The sequence below is a fragment of the Nicotiana tabacum genome, chromosome 10, assembly GCF_000715075.1.
Source record: "Nicotiana tabacum cultivar K326 chromosome 10, ASM71507v2, whole genome shotgun sequence".
NCBI classification, from domain to species: domain Eukaryota; kingdom Viridiplantae; phylum Streptophyta; class Magnoliopsida; order Solanales; family Solanaceae; genus Nicotiana; species Nicotiana tabacum.
Window position 1 is genome coordinate 154,890,078 of NC_134089.1, and position 13,772 is coordinate 154,903,849.

Here is a 13,772-nt window from a genome sequence, read left to right on the forward strand (position 1 = left end):
ACTTAGATTCCGGGACGGGCCGTTTAGCAAATTCCACGGCCCTACCCCAAAAATAATAATGCGCTAGTTGCTTTAGGCGCGCCTTTAATAATGTTATCTCCCTAAACTCGGGTGCACATTTATGTGACCCAAATCCAAATCTCAACAAAAATCGAAATGTGTCTCTAATCACGGGTACATTGACTGTGACGTGGTCGGAGATGCATTTCCATGACGTTGCAAATTCATTTTTAAAATAATAAATGGGACGAGCCTCGACAAACAAAAAATGCAAATTGCGGGGCCCTCAGTAAATACTTGTTTTAAATTTACTTAGAATACAGGAGGGCCGCTTAGCGAATTTCGTGGCCTTCCCAAAATAATAACACGATAGTCTCTTTAGGCGCGTGTTTAATAATCTACTTTCTTAAAACTTGGGTGTGCATTTCATGCGACCCAAATCCAAATCCTAAAACATCAAATAAAATATGTTTCAGATTGTGGGTGCATTTCATGTGACACAGTCCAAAGATATGTTTTAAGCGATGTTCACATTCCTAAAAAATAATGATAATAAAGCGGTAAAAGTTAAAATTTGCACATAAGTTCATACTTGTATAAAATCAGATAATCAAGCCGAATATAACAATTGAGCGACCGTGCTAGAACCACGGAACTCGGGAATGCCTAACACCTTCTCCCGGGTTAACAGAATTCCTTATCCAGATTTCTGGTACGCAGACTGTAATATAGAGTCATTCTTTTCCTCGATTCGGGATTAAAATTGGTGACTTGGGATACCCTAAACCTCCCAAGTGGCGACTCTGAAATAAATAAACCAATCCCGTTTCAATTGTCCTTTAATTGGAAAAAACTCCCCTTGCGCCCTCGCGGGTGCGGAAAAAGGAGGTGCGACAGCTCTGGCGACTCTGCTGGGGACCTTGGGCCCAGAACCACTGGTTCAGGGTTAAGAATTCGAGCTTAGAATAATTGTTATTATTTGGCTTTATTTATTATCTGATTATTACATGTTTGGAGCCTAATGTGCTAAATGCTGCTTTTACCGCTTTGATATTATTTGAACTGTATATAAACTGTGCCGAAACCTTTCTCTTCTTACCTCCGGGGATGTGCTTGCTGGTTGAGACTCCCTATTCTGTTAGTGTCACACCCTGAATAAAAGAGGCTCGGAAAGTTTCTAAGCCGGCTGGCCTTTTGGTTCCCGGAAAGGAGCTCCTTCCTCAGCTCGAGTTGTCCGCTCGGGTACACTGTCTAGAACACCGACCCAGGTTTTTGAACCTAGTATAACAAAGCCACATGCCGGATCTCTAGTAGGAACGTTTATTTGCATCATGTGCATTTGACTTAGGGGACTCAACATAGGGGTTGGGTCCGTCTAGGACAAGCAACCTGAAAATAATAGACCATCTTTCGGCATCCTATGTGCTACATGTTGTATTTAGTCAAGGGCGAATGAGTCATTTGGTCATTTCCAGCATGATGTTATTTTAATCAAAGCATGGGGAACATTTGTAGAATCCAAGAAGCCTTGGAATTCCCTATGTCCCCCACGCTTGCTTTTTGGGAAAGCACATGGGGAACATTTGTGGAATCCAAGAAGTCTTGGAATTCCCCTATGTCCCACACGCTTCATATGTTGGGAAAAACGCATGGGGAGCATTTGCGGAATCCAAGAAGTCTTGGAAATCATTATGTCTCCCATGCCACATTTTTGAAAGAAATAATAAATATAAAAAATAAAATTACAAATAAAACAAAGCATGAAAATTCAAAAAGATTTTGTATGTTGTCATCATTTTTCACATATAAGAAAATCGTGAAAAAAGGAGAAAATAACAGCATAGAAGTCCGAGTAGAGTCGAAACTCTGCCGAAATTTTGAAAATGAAAAAATGTCTTGTTAGTTTGTTATATTAAAAGCAAAAGAGAAAAAATCATCATTGTTCTGTCTTGTTTTTAAAAAAATATAGAAAAGAAAATAGTTTGTTTAGCCGTAAAAATGAAAATAAAAAAAAGGTTTTGTTTTAAAATGGGTTTTTATTTATTTATCTGTTTATGAAAATGTCAAAATAAAAATAAAAATAATAAAATAAAAAGAGTTGGGCGTTGAAAGTAGTTTTATTATTCGTTATATATATATATATATATATAAAATCCAAAAAGTTTTTCTTTATTTCCAAAATATGTATATATATATCTTTATCTGTTGCAAGAACATTTGTCTTACCAAAAGTTTTTAGAATCCCAATTTTCAAAACAAATAATCCAAAAATATTTTCCATTATTGACTTCTTTAGAAAGTCTTTCTAAAAAACATATATAATATATATAAACAAAACAAATCCGAAAATATTTTGATTCTTCTTTCAAAAATTGAAAAGAAAAGTCAAAATTCAAAAAAAAAAAACCATTTTAGAAGCATTTCTTATATTAAAGGTTAAATTCCAAAAAATATATTCTTCTTTTTCTTTAGAATAAAAAATAATGCAAATGAAAATTCAAAAAATATATATCTTAGAAGTGTTTCTTTTAAAAAGAAAATCAATCAAAAATCAAAAAATATACTTCCTTTCTTCTTTTAAAGTAGTTCTTTCGCAAATTCAAAAAAAAAGTTAGTTCATCTACTTATTCTTGATCGCCCGAACTACGCGGGTTTGATTCTCACCGGATGTGAGATACGTAGGCAACCCTCATCGGGTCCAACCCCACCGTTTTGCTAAAAAGCCAAAAACAAACAAATAATAATCATAAAAAAAATATATACGTCAAATTTTAATTTTGTCATAAAAAAGGTCGGGTGACGCTGTTTTATCAAGACATAGCCGAATGTTCCCGAAAGGGACGCCGGAAGGCTGACTTTGCATAAACAGCCACCTTTGGGTCATTTTTTAAGATTTGGTCCGATTGACCCACACAGCCTTAAAAAGCTTCGTCCCCGAGACGCTGAAGGGCCGTGTTTTGCAACACCAAGTTTTTATTATAATTTGAAAAAAAAAAGAGTCGACGGTCAGGTGAATACCGTTCAAATTTTGTCATAATAAGCCGAGCCAGCTTCGGCCGCGTCTTAAACTGTTCTTGCCGAAATAGCCTTAGAGTATCTTTCAGTTGTTGAAAGGTTATTTTCGTAAAAGAATGGACAAGTTTGTAAAGTGTCAAAATAATCCTCCCCGGCCTCAAAATTCATGTGAAAATTGGAAGGGGCCACATTTGCAAAAATAACCATTTGGTTAAAATTAGCAAACGGTCGAAGGAAGTTGGCCATTTGTTTTGAAGTTTATAAATCTTTTGACTAGAATATGCGGTTTGTTCGATTTTCAAGTTTGTGGGTTAATAATTAAATCCTTGAAACCCAGTTTGTTTTAATATGTTCATTATTGTTTATCTTTTATGGTCCGAACTACGCAAGGTCTGATTCATGCGGGGTCATGATACGTAGGCAATCTCCATAAGATTCGACCACAACAAAAAGAAAAGCCAAAAAAAAAGAAATGAAAAAAAGGGAAAAATGAATGAAAAAAAAAAAAAATCGAAAAAATCGAAAAAGAAAAAAAATGTCAATAATGAGGACCGACTGAGTCCATTCTAACCAGTTTGTTTTGCAAATAAGTTAAGGTGGTTGGTTTGTGGTAAGCCGGACAATGACACCCGGAATCCTTTACTTGCACCTCATGATGCACACTCTGCGGGATCAGGCCTGATGATAGAAGCATTCGAGTCCTATTGGGAACTTGTTGACTAAGGGTAATGATATTGAAGTTGGCAATGGTCATTGCAATACTAATGCAAAGCTCAGTGGCTACGATGCCAAGTTTGATAAAATGGGAGGACGCTCCCTTCCTTGGTTAACAAGAAAGAAGCAGCTGGTGGCTTATTTTGTTGTCATTTCTGTTGTCCGGATTATTAAGGTTGTAATTTGGATTTTGTCCTGTGTCAAACCTTCTTATCTTTCCATTTTGTTATAGCAGTTTGTTTAAATTTTGTCCAGTTTGTGGTAGGATTTTATTCTAGTTGTTTTGTTTGTTTTATTATTCAAACCATTTCGCCGGTAGCCTAATACAAAGCCGGTCTTTTGTTAGTTTCAGTCGTCTTTTGTTTAGTCCTTTTATCATTTCGTTCAATGCCGATTCTAGGGACATGACATGCACACCCAGTTTGGGCCTAATCTTAAAAGTTAATCATAAAACCCCGGAAAGGCGATCAGACCATTTAAAGAAAATAAGGACGGTTTAAGATTATTCAGAGCCCGAGTCATATGGAACTGGGGCAAGTAAAACGCAAAGAAAACCGTTAAAAGCAATATTCGCCAAATTGGCATGAGGGTCGATAATGAGAATGAGAGTGTCGCCCAACGGTGATTTAGAAGTGACAAATGAACAAATAGATGTTGAATATAGTTGCCGAGTCCAGCACCATCAGAAGAGACTACAAATTTAAAGTGTGTTGTTTGCACTTGGCATGTTTTGAAGACTGAAATGACGAAGGCATTTTGTTCTGCTACCTAAACACTTTATCCTTCGTTACCCCTTTTGAGCCTTATTTATTTTTCCTTCATACCCCTCGTTCGGAATCAGTAACAACGAAAAAAAGAGAGAAAGAAAGAAAACAATAACGAAAAAAAAGAAAAAAAAAAGAGAAAAAAAAAGAAAATTGATAACAAAGAAAAAAAAAGAATCAAATGAAAAAGAGGAATTGGGAACTACGTTTGACCTGATTCCTCAAAGAGGATACGTAGGCGCTTCACGGCTCGGTCATAGTTTTGAAAAATGAAAAATCATCAATTAAAATATCCCCAAGCAAGAAACTGGGGCAAAAAGTTGCGTTTGATGTAAATAAATCTAATTCCGAAGGTTGTAATTAATAACCCAAAATTAATGCATTTTTTGAGCCTTTAATACCTTTTCTTTGTAGCCCTATCCAAAACCCACATTACGGTCCAAAGAAAGACCTTCCGATCAGTCTTCAAAAGATGCCAAGTCAGACAAATGAAGAGTCTTACCGGCGAGCATAACATTCTGTTCCACAGCAAAAGGGACTCTAATCTCCAGCAGAAAGAGTCATACCGGCGACACTCCACATCCCCAGCTGGAAAGTGATACAAATGAGAGAGTCTTATCGGTGAAAACCTTCACAGGCACCATAAGGCGATGAAAGCTGAGAGAAAAACCAGAAATGAGAGAGACTTGATAGTGAAAACCCTTCGGGCACTGCAAGTCGAATAAGATTAAGAATCAGATGGGGAATCACCAATTGAAGATCTTGAAAGATGATTGACGGTAAAGGATAGGCCACGTGTGCATGTCACGACCATTAGAGTCGGTATCTGCGTTTGATAGGTTTTTATTTATAGTTTCTTTTGTAAAAGAGTCATCGTTTCCCTTGTCTTTTATTTTGTTTCTGTTATCTTTCTCCTTTCATAAAAAATTTTCCCCAATAGAGTCTGTCCGGTCAGAACAAGTATGAAATGACTTCAAAATATGCCATCAGCTTTCCAAGATGAGATCTGACTAGTATATCCAAATGGTATAGTCAGCGAGGAACAAGCGCGAGGCCAGTGTCAAAAAGATATCCCCAGCAAAGGGAATTGACAAAAGGATTGACGAGCGTCAAGAGAGATATCCTTGCCAAAACCAAGGTTATAAACCTCAAAGGCCAAGGCCCATGAACAGATCAAGGAGAGCAGTGAGCATGATTTGGCGAAATCCATACTAGACTAAAAGGTCGGGAAAATGCCAGTTTCCGAGCTATGCCACAAAAGAAGAGGGATATCCCCAGCAGGAAGGGATTATCCCCAGCACATAATATCATCCCCAACAAGTTGTGGAACACAGAGCAAGGAGGGAGAAAGGGAAAACCATCCCAGCAGGAGTATCCCAACCAACCACCGCGTTTTAAACTAACAAAATTTTGTTTGATTTGAAGCAGGTAACGGAAATGGCATTGATGCCAAAACTGCATGCCACAAGGTATATTATCAAACTGGGGCAGAAAATTTTCCTTCCATTTAGAAAATTTTCTGGAAGTCAGGTACCCCCAGCTGATAACATTTTACCCCCCAACAGGTAAGTAAATAATCCCCACCAAGTTTTCCAGGTAAGACATTTTTAAGTCTTAAGGATATTTTGGGTTCATCCGCCCTCGAATAGGATATGTTGGGTTAATCCGCCCTCAAACAGGATCTGTCGGGTTCATCCGCCCTCAAATAGGATCTGTCGGGTTCATCCGCCCTCAAATAGGATATGTCGGGTTCATCCGCCCTCAAATAGGATCTGTCGGGTTCATCCGCCCTCAAATAGGATCTGTCGGGTTCATCCGCCCTCAAATAGGATCTGTCGGGTTCATCCGCCCTCAAATAGGATCTGTCGGGTTCATCCGCCCTCAAATAGGATCTGTCGGGTTCATCCGCCCTCAAATAGGATATGTCGGGTTCATCCGCCCTCAAATAGGATATGTCGGGTTCATCCGCCCTCAAATAGGATATGTCGGGTTCATCCGCCCTCAAATAGGATATGTCGGGTTCATCCGCCCTCAAATAGGATATGTCGGGTTCATCCGCCCTCAAATAGGATATGTCGGGTTCATCCGCCCTCAAATAGGATATGTTGGGTTCATCCGCCCTCAAATAGGATATGTTGGGTTCATCCGCCCTCAAATAGGATATGTCGGGTTCATCCGCCCTCAAATAGGATATGTCGGGTTCATCCGCCCTCAAATAGGATATGTTGGGTTCATCCGCCCTCAAATAGGATATGTTGGTTTCAGTCTTTACTTTTAAGTGTTGAAATTGGGAGCCCGCCCATAATAACAGAGGAATACATTCAGTCTTTACTTTTAAGTGTTGAAGTTGGGAGCCCGCCCAGATAACAGAGGCATACATTTCAGTCTTTACTTTCAAGTGTTGAAGTTGGGAGCCCGCCCATAATAACAGAGGAATACATTCAGTCTTTACTTTCAAGTGTTGAAGTTGGGAGCCCGCCCAGATAACAGAGGCATACATTTCAGTCTTTACTTTCAAGTGTTGAAGTTGGGAGCCCGCCCAGATAACAGAGGCATACATTCAGTCTTTTTATTTTAAGTGTTGAAGTTGGGAGCCCGCCCAGATAATAGAGGCATACATTCAGTCTTCTTATTTCAAGTATCGAAGTTGGGAGCCCGCCCAGATAACAGAGGCATACATTCCACGTCTTTACCCATAAGAGATGTATTTCCTTCTAAAGTTTATTTTTACCCATAGGAGATGCATTTCCTCCTAAAGTTAAGTTTTACCAATAGGAGACGCACTTCCTAAGAAGTTTCGCCAATAGGAGACGCACTTCCTCAGAATAGTTGTACCAATAGGAGACGCACTTCCTAAAATTCAGTTTTACCATAGGAGACGCACTTCCTAAGTTCAGTTTATCATAGGAGATGCACTTCCTAAGTTCAGTTTTACCATAGGAGACGCACTTCCTAAGTTCAGTTCTACCAATAGGAGACGCACTTCCTAAGTTTATTGCACCCAATAGGAGACGTACTTCCTAAGCAAGTTTTTACCAGTAGGAGACGCACTTCCTAAGAATAGTTCACCAATAGGAGACGCACTTCCTAAAGTTTAGTTTCACCAGTAGGAGACGCACTTCCTAAGTCAGTTTCACCAACAGGAGGCGCACTTCCTAAGGAGACGCACATCCTAAGATAAGATTCATCAAGAGGAGACGCACATCCTAAGTTTAGTTTCACCAATAGGAGACGCACTTCCTAAGGAGACGCACATCCTAAGTAGTTTCACCAAGAGGAGACGCACATCCTAAGTTTAGTTTCACCAATAGGAGACGCACTTCCTAAGGAGACGCACATCCTAAGTTAAATTTCACCAATAGGAGATGCACTTCCTAAGTAAGTTTTACCGATAGGAGACGCACTTCCTAAGGACGGTTTTTCCCAATAGGAGACGCACTTCCTAAGTTTATTGTATCCAATAGGAGACGCATTTCCTTAAGTTTAGTTTTGCCCATAGGAGACGCACTTCCTAAGTTTACTTTTACTCATAGGAGACGCACTTCCTAAAATATTTTCATTCATAGGAGACGCACTTCCTAGTTTAAAATCATTAAGGTTTCACCCATAGGAGACGCACTTCCTAAGACTATTTTACTCATAGGATACACACTTCCTAGTCTGGTTCACTCAGGTTATACTTTTGCTTTAGGAGACGCACTCCCGAGTTTGGCTTTTTAGATTATATTTTATTTCAGGAGACGCACTTCCGGAATTGAGATTTCACCCGCAGGAGATGCACTTCCTAGTTTGATTCATTTTAAGTTCGACCATAGGAGACACAATTCCTAGTCCAGTTTTTGAAGTTTACCCGTAGGAGACGCACTTCCTAATCGAGGTCTTTCAAGTTTTTTAGGAGACGCACTTCCTAAATCGAAATTTTATTCATAGGAGACGCACTTCCTAGTTATAGTCACTGAAGTTTCCACTCGTAGGAGACGCACTTCCTGGTTTAGCTCATTCCGATTCAACCATAGAAGACACACTTTCTAGTTTGAGTCATTGAGGTTTTTATTTTAGTAGACACATTGGCTAGCAAAGTTTTGGTTTTACTCAGAGGAGATGCACATCCTAGCTTAGTCTTTAGTTTACTCTCATCATTGCATCAGTAGTGTAAGTGAGTTACAATTTTGCTAACTCACAAATCTTCCCAGTACAAACTGGGTTAGGAAATTTTGTTTGTTTTGTTTGTTTTGATTGTCAGGGACCCGCCTGTAGAACGGAGGTTGTTGCATGTCGAAGATAGAAGAAGTCAGGAGTCCGCCTGTAGAACGGAGAAACATTTTTCAAGATCAAGCAGTGACCCACTGGAAAGCAGAAGGTTACAATAAAAATCCCCAGCACTCAATCCAAGATAGAAGCAACAAGAAGCTCGCCCCAAGAATGCAAGTCAACAGTCTGGGATGATCAACAGAAGCTGGTCACCAAAAAACAAAAACAAGAGAAAAAAAAAGAGAAAAAAACAAAAAAAAGAAAAAGAAAGAACCCAGATTACGGAAGTGGAGAACAGATGTGGTCTGCTCAAAGACTAACACCTACAACTAGCAAGTATCAAGGTTCAAATCCAAAGTCTGTATGAAGCACCATTCAAGACTCAAGATCAGGTTTCAGAAGACTTAGAGATAGGAATCCTTGTAACTAGTAGCTGATAGGCTTAGTTAGTCTTTTTCAGTTTTCATTTTTGTTGTAATGACAGAACCGCGGACCGGAACCTCAACGGAACGGCACCTCGATCGGCTCTCCACCTCGGTGCACTCTACCATCTCTCTCTCATTCCCGAACTACACGTGTCCTGATTCCTGTATAACCAAGGATATGTAGGCAGCTCAGATACCAGGGCTCGGTCACATTCCATCCCTTTCCTTAAGTGTAGTCCGTCCAAGTAATGGTCGGGTCAAAAACACGTCTAGTCGTTCTTTGTCGGAAAACTCTTCGTGTTTCCAGTCAAAGAGGGGCAGCTGTAAGCACGTGATTTTTGACCCTCCCCGAGGATTTTCACATTTTTTTAGCATAAATATGTAATTGGGTCCAATATAGTCATTTTAACTATTTTACTTTATTTCGTTGCAAAAAGAAAAATCACAAAAATATATATAAATTTTAGTTTATGTATTTCTCATAAACTTGAAAAATACAAAAATTATACTTTATTTTGGTACTTTATATAAATTCGAAAATTACAAAAAATATAATCCCATTAATGTTTTGTAGTCGTTTTAACTTTGGAAAAATACAAAAAATATTACTTTATATTTTTGTCTTTATTAAAAAACGAAAATTACAAAAAAATAGTTTTATTAATATTTTATAGTCATTTTAACTTTGAAAAATACAAAAAAAAATATTGCTTCATATTTTATCTTAATATTTAAAAAAAACGAAAATTACAAAAATAGTTTTATTAATATTTTGTAGCTATTTTAAATCTTGAAAAATATTTAAAAAGATATAGTTTTGTTTAAATACTAGTCTTATTTTTGGTAGTTATTTTGTTTACATAGGACTAGTTAAGCAACGTTTTCCTATTTCTCGGGGCCGGGCAAAAGGATAATATTCGGGTTCAAACTACCCGGTTTTAGGCCTAATTTTCGGACTTAGCCCATAATAAACCGTGTCCAGGACACATGGGGAACCCCACCACGCGTGGGGGACATAAATCTCGAACCCCACCACGCGTGGGGCTCATTTTGTCTTGGCCAAAGCTACAAATGCACGAGACTTGAACGGACAAAAGAAGGACTTTGGGATTTTTAAAAACAGGGACTGGAGATCTTCTTCTCCCTAAAGAAGAAGAAGAAAACCTACTGAAGAAACCCAGCAAAACCACCACCCCCACGACCAAAACCCTACTGCCCCCAGCGTCAAAACCCACCGGCAACCAACGCCAAAACCACTCCAAACCCACCGGCAACCAACCTCCCTGCTCCCCCTCGTCGTCCAGCCTTATCAATCCAACAATTCCCAACCCCCTCGTCGTCTCACACAGTCAAACTACCGTGTCCAGCCTCCGTCAACGACCAACAGTCCAAACACCACCTCCAGCCGCAACCAGTCGATGACCAAACGACCCAGCTCACTCGCCATCGTCGTCACTGCCCCCTTGCACGCCTGAACCACCAAGAACAACCACCCTTCCTCCTCCTAAGCTTCCCACCACCAAAACCACCGTCGCATCCCCCGTCCCAAAAACCATAAAAAAAACCCTACCCATCGTCACAACCAGCAACCCCGTCAGCAGCCCCCTCAACGTCGAAACCACCAGTTCCAGCCCTCCCGCACCAGTCCGTCGACCACCAAGCCTCTCCAACGACTACTGTTGTTCGTCGTCCCCATGTCCAGCGATGCCTCCGGCCGTCAAACACTGCCCGTTGACCCCACAGTCGTCGACCAAACAGTCCGTCAGTGAGGTTGAGTTGAAGTCGAGTTCCAGTCCAAAGTCCAAAAGTTGAGTCGAGGTCCGGTTCGTCGAGTTTGTTCCGTGGGTTTTCGTTGTTGTTCCTTGTTCAGTGAAGTCCCGCTTGAGTCCCGTCGGGGTCGTGTTTTGTCGTTCTGAGGTTGTCGAAGTTCAAAGGTTATTGTTCTTCATCCTTTGTTTAATTTCGTTCATTTCGTATATTATGGTTCAAGGCGAATGAGAGTATTGATGAATGTCAACAATGCAATTTTTGTTGTTATGTTAAAAATGTTTATTCTATGTTTAGTTACTGTATGCCCAAAGTAAATGTGAGCATATGAACGAGTCTATTCTATTTTTCATTTTTACCATGGATGTTATTACCTGTTAGAATCGTTGTTTTTTTTATTAACCTCGGATGATTTCCTTAGTAGAAAATCGTAGTTGCCTTAAGTTTACCCTCAAATAATAAAAACGAGACGAGCTTCGCCGAATAAAAATGTACAGATTGCGTAGCCCTCCAAATGTATATATTAGATACTTAGATTCCGGGACGGGCCGTTTAGCAAATTCCACGGCCCTACCCCAAAAATAATAATGCGCTAGTTGCTTTAGGCGCGCCTTTAATAATGTTATCTCCCTAAACTCGGGTGCACATTTATGTGACCCAAATCCAAGTCTCAACAAAAATCGAAATGTGTCTCTAATCATGGGTACATTGACTGTGACGTGGTCTGAGATGCATTTCCATGACGTTGCAAATTCATTTTTAAAATAATAAATGGGACGAGCCTCGACAAACAAAAAATGCAAATTGCGGGGCCCTCAGTAAATACTTGTTTTAAATTTACTTAGAATACAGGAGGGCCGCTTAGCGAATTTCGTGGCCTTCCCAAAATAATAACACGATAGTCTCTTTAGGCACGTGTTTAATAATCTACTTTCTTAAAACTTGGGTGTGCATTTCATGCGACCCAAATCCAAATCCTAAAACATCAAATAAAATATTTTTCGGATTGTGGGTGCATTTCATGTGACACAGTCCAAAGATATGTTTTAAGCGATGTTCACATTCCTAAAAAATAATGATAATAAAGCGGTAAAAGTTAAAATTTGCACATAAGTTCATACTTGTATAAAATCAGATAATCAAGCCGAATATAACAATTGAGCGACCGTGCTAGAACCACGGAACTCGGGAATGCCTAACACCTTCTCCCGGGTTAACAGAATTCCTTATCCAGATTTCTGGTACGCAGACTGTAATATAGAGTCATTCTTTTCCTCGATTCGGGATTAAAATTGGTGACTTGGGACACCCTAAACCTCCCAAGTGGCGACTCTGAAATAAATAAACCAATCCCGTTTCGATTGTCCTTTAATTGGAAAAAACTCCCCTTGCGCCCTCGCGGGTGCGGAAAAAGGAGGTGCGACAGTGAGCACGTGATTTTTTCCCTATATGAATTACTCCCATAAGTTCAAAACAAAATAATTTCTTTTCGTTATTTGCAATTTTTGTGGATTTTGTGGCATTTTCTGATAATTGTTTGCATTTGTCTGTGCATTTTTATTTTTGTTTAATTAATGAAAAATACAAAAACATGTTGCATTTGCATTTAGGATCTAATTTTTCATTCTTGAATTAATTAGTAATTTAGTGTTTTACAAAAATGAAAAAATCACAAAAAAAATAACTTATTTTTGCATTTTTAATTTTAGCGTTGAAATTTGGCAGTTTTCATTTAAATTTGGTACTTAATTAGTTAGGGTAAATGTTATTTTAAGTTTTTAATATAATTTGGTAGGCTAATTTTTAAAAGTTAGTTTCAGATTTATTTTGATTTGAGAAAAAGGAAAAAAAGAAAGAACTCTGATTTTTGGGCCAATTCAAACAATTTCCCTAGGCCTAAAATCAAATTCCAACATACCCGCCCGTTCCAGGCCCAGACCCGTGTCCCCAACCCGGTCTATCTCACCTGAAACCAAACAACCGTTTCCTTGGCCCCCGATCTGAGCCGTTGATTCCTGTAAATCCAACGGCTCAGAACTAACCCCCTTACCCCATATAAATATGTCCTAACAGCCCCTACCCCCGTCTTATCTCTCATCTCCCTCAAACCCTCAGAGACCCCAACCAAATGCCACCTCGAAACGCCGTGAGCCGCCTGCCGGAAATCGCCTCCGCCTGCGGCGTTGCTCTGATTAACCCCATTTTTACACCATCGATTCTTCTCCTTCTCCTCTTTCCAAATCTCCAAATCCCCACTCTCGAATCCCAGCCCATCCTCTCGAATCTTCAATCGAAAGTTAGACCAAAACTTGACTTCTCCCAAATCCCTCCAAACTAACACCATGAAACCCCCACGACCCCCTCTTTCAAAATCTCTAACCCATATCCCTCGAATCCCTCCCAAATCCGTCGAATCTTGGATCTAAGGACAGAGTTCGAAGCCCTAAGAAGCCAAATCATTTTCGTTTACGATTCTGTGGCTTGCATGACTACAGGCGTCCGAAGTCGCAAGATTTTCGAGTCTAATTCGACTAACACTGATTGTGTTAAGTCAGGAAGTCAAGCGTTGGGGTCGAGTTGTAATCAGTAAGATTTTTTTGTTTTTTTTTCTCCTCTCGTGTCCGTTTTGATTCATGTCCTACTCTCCTTCTTTTTCTTTTTCTCATCTTTCTTGAAGTAGGCTGATTCGAGCAAGGTTCCGAATGGCGTTAAATTTTGTGTTCGTGTTTATTGTCAAGGTTTAGAGGTCCATTTGTCGATTTTCTATCAACAATATGCTTGAGCCTTTGTTTTTGCTCTTGATTTAGTCTCCTAAGTTAATATAGTTAGGCCGTCT